We start from the raw sequence: 13,256 nt of genomic DNA, 5'->3' as shown, positions 1-13,256 counted from the left end.
ATAGAGAAGGCAGAGTGAGAGGTGACTGTGGACCAGGGATAGAGAAGGCAGAGTGAGAGGTGACTGTGGACCAGGGATAGAGAAGGCAGAGTGAGAGGTGACTGTGGACCAGGGATAGAGAAGGCAGAGTGAGAGGTGACTGTGGACTGGGGATAGAGAAGGCAGAGTGGGAGGTGACTGTGGACCAGGGATAGAGAAGGCAGAGTGAGAGGGGACTTTGGACCAGGGATAGAGAAGGCAGAGTGAGAGGTGACTGTGGACCGGGGATAGAGAAGGCAGAGTGAGAGGTGACTGTGGATCGGGGATAGAGAAGGCAGAGTGAGAGGTGACTGTGGACCGGGGATAGAGAAGGCAGAGTGAGAGGTGACTGTGGACCGGGGATAGAGATGGCAGAGTGAGAGGTGACTGTGGAGTAGGGATAGAGAAGGCAGAGTGAGAGGTGACTGTGGACCGGGGATAGAGAAGACAGAGTGAGAGGTGACTGTGGACCAGGGATAGAGATGGCAGAGTGAGAGGTGACTGTGGAGCAGGGATAGAGAAGGCAGAGTGAGAGGTGACTGTGGAGCAGGGATAGAGAAGGCAGAGTGAGAGGTGACTGTGGAGCAGGGATAGAGAAGGCAGAGTGAGAGGTGACTTTGGACCAGGGATAGAGAAGGCAGAGTGAGAGGTGACTGTGGACTGGGGATAGAGAAGGCAGAGTGGGAGGTGACTGTGGACCAGGGATAGAGAAGGCAGAGTGAGAGGGGACTTTGGACCAGGGATAGAGAAGGCAGAGTGAGAGGTGACTGTGGAGCAGGGATAGAGAAGGCAGAGTGAGAGGTGACTGTGGAGCAGGGATAGAGAAGGCAGAGTGAGAGGTGACTTTGGACCAGGGATAGAGAAGGCAGAGTGAGAGGTGACTGGAGCAGGGATAGAGAAGGCAGAGTGAGAGGTGACTGTGGACTGGGGATAGAGAAGGCAGAGTGGGAGGTGACTGTGGACCAGGGATAGAGAAGGCAGAGTGAGAGGGGACTTTGGACCAGGGATAGAGAAGGCAGAGTGAGAGGTGACTGTGGACCAGGGATAGAGAAGGCAGAGTGAGAGGTGACTGTGGACCGGGGATAGAGAAGGCAGAGTGAGAGGTGACTGTGGACCGGGGATAGAGAAGGCAGAGTGAGAGGTGACTGTGGACCGGGTATAGAGAAGGCAGAGTGAGAGGTGACTGTGGACCAGGGATAGAGATGGCAGAGTGAGAGGTGACTGTGGAGCAGGGATAGAGAAGGCAGAGTGAGAGGTGACTGTGGACCAGGGATAGAGATGGCACAGTGAGAGGTGACTGTGGAGCAGGGATAGAGAAGGCAGAGTGAGAGGTGACTGTGGAGCAGGGATAGAGAAGGCAGAGTGAGAGGTGACTGTGGAGCAGGGATAGAGAAGGCAGAGTGAGAGGTGACTGGAGCAGGGATAGAGAAGGCAGAGTGAGAGGTGACTGTGGACTGGGGATAGAGAAGGCAGAGTGGGAGGTGACTGTGGACCAGGGATAGAGAAGGCAGAGTGAGAGGGGACTTTGGACCAGGGATAGAGAAGGCAGAGTGAGAGGTGACTGTGGACCAGGGATAGAGAAGGCAGAGTGAGAGGTGACTGTGGACCGGGGATAGAGAAGGCAGAGTGAGAGGTGACTGTGGACCGGGGATAGAGAAGGCAGAGTGAGAGGTGACTGTGGACCGGGTATAGAGAAGGCAGAGTGAGAGGTGACTGTGGACCAGGGATAGAGATGGCAGAGTGAGAGGTGACTGTGGAGCAGGGATAGAGAAGGCAGAGTGAGAGGTGACTGTGGACCAGGGATAGAGATGGCACAGTGAGAGGTGACTGTGGAGCAGGGATAGAGAAGGCAGAGTGAGAGGTGACTGTGGAGCAGGGATAGAGAAGGCAGAGTGAGAGGTGACTGTGGACTGGGGATAGAGAAGGCAGAGTGGGAGGTGACTGTGGAGCAGGGATAGAGAAGGCAGAGTGAGAGGTGACTGTGGAGCAGGGATAGAGAAGGCAGAGTGGGAGGTGAGTGTGGACCAGGGATAGAGAAGGCAGAGTGAGAGGTGACTGTGGACCAGGGATAGAGAAGGCAGAGTGAGAGGTGACTGTGGACCAGGGATAGAGAAGGCAGAGTGAGAGGTGACTGTGGACCGGGGATAGAGAAGGCAGAGTGAGAGGTGACTGTGGACCGGGGATAGAGAAGGCAGAGTGAGAGGTGACTGTGGACCGGGGATAGAGAAGGCAGAGTGAGAGGTGACTGTGGACCGGGGATAGAGAAGGCAGAGTGAGAGGTGACTGTGGACCAGGGATAGAGATGGCAGAGTGAGAGGTGACTGTGGAGCAGGGATAGAGAAGGCAGAGTGAGAGGTGACTGTGGACCGGGGATAGAGAAGGCAGAGTGAGAGGTGACTGTGGACCAGGGATAGAGATGGCAGAGTGAGAGGTGACTGTGGAGCAGGGATAGAGAAGGCAGAGTGAGAGGTGACTGTGGAGCAGGGATAGAGAAGGCAGAGTGAGAGGTGACTGGGGATAAAGAAGGCAGAGTGGGAGGTGACTGTGGAGCAGGGATAGAGAAGGCAGAGTGAGAGGTGACTGTGGAGCAGCGATAGAGAAGGCAGAGTGAGAGGTGACTGGGGATAGAGAAGGCAGAGTGAGAGGGGACTTTGGACCAGGAATAGAGAAGGCAGAGTGAGAGGTGACTGTGGCCCGGGTATAGAGAAGGCAGAGTGAGAGGTGACTGTGGACCGGGTATAGAGAAGGCAGAGTGAGAGGTGACTGTGGACCGGGGATAGAGAAGGCAGAGTGAGAGGTGACTGTGGACCGGGGATAGAGAAGGCAGAGTGAGAGGTGACTGTGGACCAGGGATAGAGAAGGCACAGTGAGAGGTGACTGTGGACCAGGGATAGAGATGGCAGAGTGAGAGAGGACTGTGGACCAGGGATAGAGATGGCAGAGTGGGAGGTGACTGTGGACCAGGGATAGAGATGGCAGAGTGGGAGGTGACTGTGGAGCAGGGATAGAGATGGCAGAGTGAGAGGTGACTGTGGAGCAGGGATAGAGAAGGCAGAGTGAGAGGTGACTGGACCAGGGATAGAGAAGGCAGAGTGAGAGGTGACGGTGGACCAGGGATAGAGAAGGCAGAGTGAGAGGTGACTGTGGACCAGGGATAGAGATGGCAGTGTGGGAGGTGACTGTGGACCAGGGATAGAGAAGGCAGAGTGAGAGGTGACTGTGGAGCAGGGATAGAGAAGGCAGAGTGAGAGGTGACTGTGGAGCAGGGATAGAGAAGGCAGAGTGAGAGGTGACTGTGGAGCAGCGATAGAGAAGGCAGAGTGAGAGGTGACTGTGGACTGGGGATAGAGAAGGCAGAGTGGGAGGTGACTGTGGACCGGGGATAGAGAAGGCAGAGTGAGAGGGGACTTTGGACCAGGGATAGAGAAGGCAGAGTGAGAGGTGACTGTGGACCAGGGATAGAGAAGGCAGAGTGAGAGGTGACTGTGGACCGGGTATAGAGAAGGCAGAGTGAGAGGTGACTGTTGACCAGGGATAGAGAAGGCAGAGTGAGAGGTGACTGTGGCCCGGGTATAGAGAAGGCAGAGTGAGAGGTGACTGTGGACCGGGTATAGAGAAGGCAGAGTGAGAGGTGACTGGGGATAGAGAAGGCAGAGTGAGAGGTGACTGTGGACCGGGGATAGAGAAGGCAGAGTGAGAGGTGACTGTGGACCAGGGATAGAGAAGGCACAGTGAGAGGTGACTGTGGACCAGGGATAGAGATGGCAGAGTGAGAGAGGACTGTGGACCAGGGATAGAGATGGCAGAGTGGGAGATGACTGTGGACCAGGGATAGAGATGGCAGAGTGGGAGATGACTGTGGACCAGGGATAGAGATGGCAGAGTGAGAGGTGACTGTGGAGCAGGGGTAGAGAAGGCAGAGTGAGAGGTGACTGTGGACCAGGGATAGAGAAGGCAGAGTGAGAGGTGACGGTGGACCAGGGATAGAGAAGGCAGAGTGAGAGGTGACTGTGGACCAGGGATAGAGATGGCAGTGTGGGAGGTGACTGTGGACCAGGGATAGAGAAGGCAGAGTGAGAGGTGACTGTGGAGCAGGGATAGAGAAGGCAGAGTGAGAGGTGACTGTGGAGCAGGGATAGAGAAGGCAGAGTGAGAGGTGACTGTGGAGCAGCGATAGAGAAGGCAGAGTGAGAGGTGACTGTGGACTGGGGATAGAGAAGGCAGAGTGGGAGGTGACTGTGGACCGGGGATAGAGAAGGCAGAGTGAGAGGGGACTTTGGACCAGGGATAGAGAAGGCAGAGTGAGAGGTGACTGTGGACCAGGGATAGAGAAGGCAGAGTGAGAGGTGACTGTGGACCAGGGATAGAGAAGGCAGAGTGAGAGGTGACTGTGGCCCGGGTATAGAGAAGGCAGAGTGAGAGGTGACTGTGGACCGGGTATAGAGAAGGCAGAGTGAGAGGTGACTGGGGATAGAGAAGGCAGAGTGAGAGGTGACTGTGGACCGGGGATAGAGAAGGCAGAGTGAGAGGTGACTGTGGACCAGGGATAGAGAAGGCACAGTGAGAGGTGACTGTGGACCAGGGATAGAGATGGCAGAGTGAGAGAGGACTGTGGACCAGGGATAGAGATGGCAGAGTGGGAGATGACTGTGGACCAGGGATAGAGATGGCAGAGTGGGAGATGACTGTGGACCAGGGATAGAGATGGCAGAGTGAGAGGTGACTGTGGAGCAGGGGTAGAGAAGGCAGAGTGAGAGGTGACTGTGGACCAGGGATAGAGATGGCAGAGTGAGAGAGGACTGTGGACCAGGGATAGAGATGGCAGAGTGAGAGGTGACTGTGGACCAGGGATAGAGATGGCAGAGTGGGAGGTGACTGTGGACCAGGGATAGAGATGGCAGAGTGGGAGGTGACTGTGGAGCAGGGATAGAGATGGCAGAGTGAGAGGTGACTGTGGACCAGGGATAGAGAAGGCAGAGTGAGAGGTGACTGTGGAGCAGGGATAGAGAAGGCAGAGTGAGAGATGACTGTGGAACAGGGATAGAGAAGGCAGAGTGAGAGGTGACGGTGGACCAGGGATAGAGAAGGCAGAGTGAGAGGTGACTGTGGACCAGGGATAGAAATGGCAGAGTGGGAGGTGACTGTGGATCAGGGATAGAGAAGGCAGAGTGAGAGGTGACTATGGACCGGGTATAGAAAAGGCAGAGTGAGAGGTGACTCTGGATCAGGGATAGAGAAGGCAGAGTGAGAGGTGACTGTGGACTAGGGATAGAGAAGGCAGAGTGAGAGGTGACTGTGGACCAGGGATAGAGAAGGCAGAGTGAGAGGTGACTGTGGACCAAGGATAGAGAAGGCAGAGTGAGAGGTGACTGTGGACCGGGGATAGAGAAGGCAGAGTGAGAGGTGACTGTGGACCAAGGATAGAGAAGGCAGAGTGAGAGGTGACTGTGGACCGGGGATAGAGAAGGAAGAGTGAGAGGTGACTGTGGACCAGGGATAGAGAAGGAAGAGTGAGAGGTGACTGTGGACCAGGGATAGAGAAGGCAGAGTGAGAGGTGACTATGGATCAGGGATAGGGAAGGCAGAGTGATTGGTGACTGTGGACCAAGGATAGAGAAGGCAGAGTGAGAGGTGACTGTGGACCGGGGATAGAGAAGGCAGAGTGAGAGGTGACTGTGGACCAGGGATAGAGAAGGAAGAGTGAGAGGTGACTGTGGACCAGGGATAGAGAAGTAAGAGTGAGAGGTGACTGTGGACCAGGGATACAGAAGGCAGAGTGAGAGGTGACTGTGGACTGGGGATAGAGAAGGCAGAGTGAGAGGTGACTGTGGACCAAGGATAGAGAAGGCAGAGTGGGATTCAGGGTTGCCAACCCACCGAAGCATTTTTTTACTGACAAAACATGGAAACTTTACAGAAGGAGAAAATATTTTACTGACAACCTGAAAAATGACAGACCTTCTATTGAAAACGAACACAATAAAGTATTTAGCCTGATTTATACTTCAAAAGTCAACACGGCATGACAAATTGTCAGCCCCTGATATTTACTGACAGTTGTAAAAAATTACAGATTTTTACAAACTAAATTTACTGATGGTTGGCAACCCTGGTTGGAGTTTATTGTAGATCAGGGCAAGAGAAGGCAGAGTGGGTTCATATTGTGGACTGGGGAGAGAGGAGACAGATCTGGAGCTAAAAGTAGAGCTGGGATAAGCAGGCTAAGTTGGAGCTGAGTGTAGAGAATGGATATAGAAAGCAGAGTGAGAGATGAGTGTAATGGGGCACAAAAGTGGGCACGAGGCAGCAGCTAGCAGGTTTGAAATAGGCCCTGTACAAAGCTTAGGAGGTCAGAGAGTGCAGCAGGCAGTATTTTGGAGTTTGGGGTGCCATATGAGATGTGTGAAAAGGTGCAAATATGACCAGGCTGTGCTCTGTAAGCTAAGATACCACGGACAGTTTGTACAGAGAGCTGTTCTATAATTCAAAGCTTCAACAGCAAGGATGGGCCTGTAAAATAAGCTCCTTCAGACAGTGTTGAGAGAGTTGAGACTAGTGAGGAAACTGGGAGGTTGATTTATTAAAGGCAAATTTACTGTACCCTTGTGTGACACTGTACCCAAATAAAATTGATGTCCCTATTTCCCCACAAATAGAGCTTTCTTTTGGTGGTATTTGATCACCTCTGCATTTTTTTTTTTTTGCGTTATAAACAAAAAAAGACTGCCGATTTTGAAAAAAAAAAAATCAAAATCAACATTTCTTACTTTCTGCTAACATACACAATAAAAAAAAAAAAAAAAATCGAATTTCTTCATCAGTTTAGGCCAATATGTATTCTGCTACATGTCTTTGGAAAACAAATAAAATCCCAAAAGGCGTATATTGATTGGTTTGCGCAAAAATTATAGCATCTACAAACTATGGGATAGATTTATAGAATTGTTTTTTTTTTTATACTAGTAATGGCAGCGATCAGCGAATTATAGCGGGACTGCGACATTGCGGCGGAGAAATCTTTTTGACACTTTTTGGAGACCAGTTACACTAATACAGTGATCAGACACTGGCAGGGAAGGGGTTAACAGGGCGTTCAAAGGGTTAAATGGGTTCCTAGGGAGTGCTTGCTAACTGTGTGTGTGGGGAAAGGGGGGGGGGGTGCTTGTACTATGGGAAGGCAGAGATCCATGTTCCTGCTTTCCTGCCTTCTCACAGAACAGCGATCTGCCTTGTTTACATTACTGCACATGTGCAAAGCGCGCTGTGCTCTCTGATTGGGCTGGCTGCGGGGGAAGGAGGAGGGGGGCGGAACTGCATCAAACTCAGCCAAAAGTGGGAGTGAGCACCTGTCAAAACCAGGTATCCGCTCCCCCTCCCCCCCAAAAGTTGCCAAATTTGGCAGCGGAGGAGGGTAGGAGGCAGACAAGCGGAGCTTCCCCTTTTGGGTGAATCTCCACTTTAAGCCTGAGTGCACACCCGTTCCAAATCGCAGGACAAGTCGCACCCCATTGTCGCAATGAAACCATTCAAATTCCAACAACTCAGAAAAATTCCTGATTTCATTGCGACTTGCATAGACTTCTGTTGTATCGCAAGCCACCACAAAATCAAAATGAAGTGGCACAATTTCAAAGCCGCACCAGTGTGAACGGGGGCTAAGACAGGAAGAGTGTTGTTACCCAGATCACTAGGTGAAAATAAATGAAAAAAGCCTAAGAACAGAAAACTAACGCAGCCACCATAAAGGACAGGTGACCTGCAATATAATAAAACTTTTTTTTTTTTTCCTTCTTTCCAAATCCTTTCCCAGCAGCTGAGGGCCTGGTTCAAATCAAGGCAGTTGGTGGATGAGTGGAGCCAACCTCATTGTGTGTTAGAGCTAGTTTTCACAACACACAGGCATGAGCGTCCGAAGAACTTTTTCCCCGGGGGGGGGGGTGACATAATTTTAAGGTCAGCCATGCTCCGCCCCTTTTCAAACAATGTCATGAAGGGGAGGGGCTTAGGCATTATCACATAAAGCGCAGGCATTTAAAGGTTTGAGAGACCTGATGCAAAAGCATAGCTGACCCTCTTTGTTTTGGGTTCGTGCAGGTGGTGCATGCATGCACATGATGTCAGTATATGCTGTGACGTCACGTGGTGTGCCTCTGTGCACAGGGCCACAAAGCTCCTCAATTTCCTTGCCCTGGGCTCCCCCTCTCCTGGAATTATAGCACCGGGGCCTGGGGCTGAGGACAGTGGTCCGCACGGCTGCTGATGTCAGTCACCACCACACAAGCTGCGACTTGCGAGTATTTTATTATAGTTTATTTTTAAAGGGGAAAAATAAGCCGCTCTTTACCAGTTTTTAAAGCGCTGATTGCCGCTCACGTGACCCGCCGCTTCTCTCCTCCTCCCCTGCCGTCTGATGTCAGTGGGAAATTCTTGGCCACACCTGCTGCAGGCAGCTGTCAGACAGGGAGAGGAGAGAGCTGGCGGGTCAGGTGAGTGGCGATCGTCGCTCTGAAAACTGGTAAAGAATGGCTTATTTTTTGAAAATGCAGAGAGGGCAATGATCTGGTTCCGACCCAAGCACGCCTCCATCCCAAAATACATGTAAAAACAGAAAAGATTGGCCCGCGGGACTTTATATGAGGTGGGTGCTAGTGGCTGGAGATGAAATGAATAGCACAATAAATATGTAAAACAATATATACTTTATTACATTGTATAGACAAATGTTGCGAATAATGATGACATGTATAAATATCACATAGCAAAGCTCAATGGCCATATTACATAGTGTATACAACATGCACAATATTAAGACGCATATAGGCAAAGTATCCTGGTGTGACCACTTAGTTTCAATGATAGCCTTGATATAGTATTGAAGTTCCATGATGGTAGATTGTAATACATAATGTTCTGACGCGTTTCGGGAGCTACATCTCCCTTCTTCAGAGATCAATGTATTTAAGTATATCTACAAAAGAACAATATGTTTAAGTATACATTAGAGGATATGAGAATTTGGGTAAAAAATCGCAAAGGAGTAATGATAATTCAGAAGGAGTATAAAATACTCACAGGTCAATGAAACTTAATGGAAGTTGGATTCCCGCGTAGAAGCGGCGGACCAAAGTCTGACCCGGGAGCTGAAGGGTCCCATGGAGCAGCCTGAGAGAGGGGGGTCCGTGGCAGGTGGGTGGTGAAAAGATGATGGGGAAATTAACCTTCCAAATCTGAAGTGTGTAAGAAAAGAGAGGAAAAATATGACTGGTGCTATCAATGGTGTTGAATAAAAATATGGAATGGATAGGAAAACTGTGTGAAAAATAAGAAAGATCCAAACTGGGTGAAAGAAAAAGAGAGTGTGGGGAATATGCAGAGTGCATAGGCAGAGAGTGGGTGTGAAGAGGTGAGACAGAGATTGGTGGCCATGTGGCTTGGCAGGTGACCTAAAAATGGAAGGAAGGAATTGTGAGTGAAAGAGTGCTGGCCCAAAGAATGAGAATCCCGGGAGAGAATAGAGTGTTAGGAAAGGGGGAGATGAGGATCAAGTGACCAACCTACCATGTATCGCCGAAGCTGGTCACAAGCCTGGGACCCTAACGTCATGCTTGGCGGGCACTGGGGGGTCAGGACGAGAAACATCCGTGACCTCGTGGAGGAAAGGAACGCTGACGGCAGACCTTCCCCTCCCGCAGATGTAAGACACGCAATGGACGTAGTGACGTCAGTGAAGACACTGACGGACGACGCCAGAGGTGCGGCATGACGCCGATGTGAGGGTGGACCCGCTCATCCCAGGTGGGGGAGGAGCGGGGACATCAAGGGGGCGGAGCCTCCCTCTTTACACATCGCAGCTCCCGAAGTCAGGGCAGCCGCCGCCTATGAGTACAGGAGCCCAACAGCCCAAAGGGAGGTGTAGCATCAGTGTGAACAGGTCACACAGGGGGAATTCAAAAAGTGAAATTGCCTGTAGATGTTGAAAAATATAATTCTAAAAAAGATGCTCAAATGAGGAAAAAAGGAGGATGCAAGGAGGAATGGCAGAGGATCCCCAAATCCAGGTGTGAAAGACTTGTTGCATCTTTCCCAAAAAAACTCCTGGCTGTATTAAATCAAAAGGGGGCTTCTACTAAATACTGAGCAAAGGGTCTGAATACTTAGGACTATGTGATATTTCAGTTTTTCTTTTTTAATAAATCTGCAACAATGTCAACAATTCTGTGTTTTTCTGTCAGTATGGGGTGCTATGTGTACATTCATGAGGAAGAAGAATGAACTTAAATGATTTTAGCAAATGGCTGCAATATAACATAGAGTGAAAAATTTAAGGGGGTCTGAATACTTTCCGTACCCACTGTACATCAATAGAGCACATTTCCGCTGATGGTGACAAAGCATGGCAGACCAAAGTGGAGGCAGGAGCTGCAGAACCACAGGTTGTCTGAGCTTTTTTGGGAACAGAATAGTCATTTTTAACACTGAGCTGGCTAATTTTAAAACCTGAGACAGAAACCTCCTTCCTAGGCTGGTTATTTATATCTCCAGCGAGATCCAAGGACCATTGCTTTGCCGCACTTCCATTCTAGAGGGTGCCATTCTGCCAATTTATAGAAAGGGGGCGCCAGAACACCATGATAACATTCTGCACTGACAAGCTGTGTGCTGCATAAATGGTGTAAATGTTATTTATCATAATTATTATTTGTAGAGATATTTTACTGCTGTGCCTGTCTGAGGAATTAATACAGTCAGGCAGAAAAATTGTCATGCTTGATGTATCTTTACTGCACAGTTAATTTGCAATGAAAATCTCTGTTTATCTTGCAGCGGCTACCTGTTGCTCTGCTGCCTGGTAAATGCGGATTTGTTTCCTCTTAGTGCTGTCCACGTTTATCAGCTGGAAGAAAACAACTGCAACCCCCTGTGTGTCATATTCTGACATATTCCTCTTTGGGGTCCATGCACCCATCTCAACCCCCTATATAATGTCTCCATTTCTCTATTTCCTTTCCCTTCATTCCCCTCTATTCCTCTCCCCCCCCCCCACCTCTGCTTTTCATTCACTCTCTCCCTCTCCATCCACTTTATTTTCCTCTTCTTTATCCTCCCTTCGCTCAGCCTAGTTTCCAGTTTCCTTTTGTTTCACATTACCAGCTCCATCCTGTCTGCTTCTCTCTCTCCTGTCATTTCATTTCCTTTTATTCCTTTCCTCTTTCTGTTGTCTCTCTCTATTGACTCTTTCCCTTTCTAGTCTCTCAACTCCCTCTCTCTCCTTATTCTTCATACTGTCTCTGTTTTCTTTTTTCCTCCATTCTCTTGTTCAGTTCTCTCTATTTTTCCCTCCCTTCTACTACTCTGTCCTCCCTCTCTCTAGCTTTCCTCTGTCTTTGCCTCTGTTCTCTCTCATTCTTGCATTCTCTTCTTCTGTACTCTCTCCCTCTGTTCCTCTCTTCTCTTGCTCTGTACTCTCTCCCCCCCCCCTTCTCCTACTCTGTCACCTCTCTTAATCCTTTCTCCTCTTGTCTTCTCTCTCTCTTTTTCCCTTCTCTTTTCCCTCTCTCTTCTTTTTCCCTGTCCTCTCTCTTCCTTCTCTTCTTCTATCTCTCTCTTCCTCTCTTCACTTCCTCTGTCCTCTCTGTCTTTCTCTCTTTTCTTTCTCCCTCCCTTCTCTTCCTCTGTCTTCTATCTCTCGCTCTCTAATTCCGTCTCTTCCTCTGTCCTTTTTCTCTCTTCTCCCTTCTCTTCCTCTGTTCTCTCTCTCTCTGTTTCCTCTTCTCTTCTATTTTTCCCTTTTCTTTCTCTGTCTTCTCTCTTACTTTCTTACCAACTTCTCTTGCTCTATCCTCTCTTTCTCTGTCATCTCTCTCTTTCTCTCTTCTCTCATCTCTTTTCCTCTGTTTTCTTTCTCTCTGTTCCCCTGTCCACTCCCTATCTTCTCTCTCTTCTTCCTTCTCTTCCTCTGTCTTCTCTCTCTCTTCTTCATTCTCTTTCCCTGTCCTCTCTCTCTCTCTTCTTCCTTCTCTTTCTCTTTTCTCTCTGTCTTTTCTTCCTTCTCGCCCTCTGTCTTCTCTCTCCTTCCTTCTTTTCCTCTGTCCTCTCTCTTTCTTTTTCCCCCTCTTCTCTTCCACTGTCCTTTCTCTCTTCCTCTGTCCTCGCTTTCTCATTCTCTTGCTCTACGCTCTCGTTCTCCCTATCCATTTCCTACTCACCCATTACCCTTTTTTCGCAAATTCTCTCCCTCATTTTCTCTTTCTCACTTCCCTTACTTTCTAATGATGTCTTTTCGTCCTCTCTCTTTGTTACTCTCTCCTTCTCCCTCTATTCTCTTCCCCCACTCTTTCTTTTAATTTTCCCTCTAACCCTTCTTTCTCTCGTTCTCTGTTTCTCCTTCTCTTTCTCTCATTCCCATTCCTCTTCCTCTCTTTTTTATGCTGTTTCATTCCTCTTTTTTTCTTAACTTCTTCCCTTTCTCATTTTCTCTCTTTCCCACTGCTCTCTCATTTCTTTTCTCTTCTAACCTTTTTCTTTTTATTTGTTTTCTACCTCTCACCCCTCTCCTCTCTCTCTTCCTTCTTCCCTTTCCATTCTTCTTTCCTCTTTCTTCCTTCCTTCTCTTCCTCTGTCTTATCTCTCTCTCTCTCTCTCTCTCTCTCTAATTCTGTCTCTTTCTCTGTCCTCTCTCTCTCTTTTCTCATCTCTTCCTCTGTTCTCTCTCTCTCTCTCTTCCTCTGTTCTTTCTCTCTGTTTCCCCTTCCCTTTCTCCCTTCTCTTTCTCTGTGCTCTCTCTTACATTCCTACCCTCTTCTCTGGCTCTGTCCTCTTTTTTGCTTCCTCCCTTCTGTTCTTCTGTCTTCTTTCTCTTCCTTTTTCCTCTCTCTTCTCCCATCTCTATCTCTGTTCTCTCTCTCTTCTCTCTCTCTGTTTCCCTGTACTTCTTTCTCTTCCTCTGCCCTCTCTCTTTTCTCTTCCTCTGTCCTCTCTACCTACCTGTGTTCTCTCTCCCTTCCTCCCTCCCTCTCTCTCTCTTTTACTCTTCTCTTCCTCTGTCCTCACTTTTCTCTCTCTCTTTCTTCCACTCTTCTTTTCCTCTGTCCTCTCTCTCTCTCTTCCACTCTTCTTTTCCTCTGTCCTCTCTTCCACTCTTCTTTTCCTCTGTCCTCTGTCCTCTCTTTCTCTCTTTTCCCTTCCTCTGTCCCCTTTCTCTCTCTCTCTTCTCCCTTCTCTTCCTCCCTTCTCTTTCT

The sequence above is a fragment of the Pelophylax lessonae genome, assembly GCF_965119305.1.
Source record: "Pelophylax lessonae genome assembly, chromosome: 4".
In the NCBI taxonomy this organism is placed as follows: Eukaryota; Metazoa; Chordata; class Amphibia; order Anura; family Ranidae; genus Pelophylax; species Pelophylax lessonae.
The sequence above is the reverse complement of the archived record's forward strand: the minus strand, read 5'-3'. Positions refer to the sequence as shown.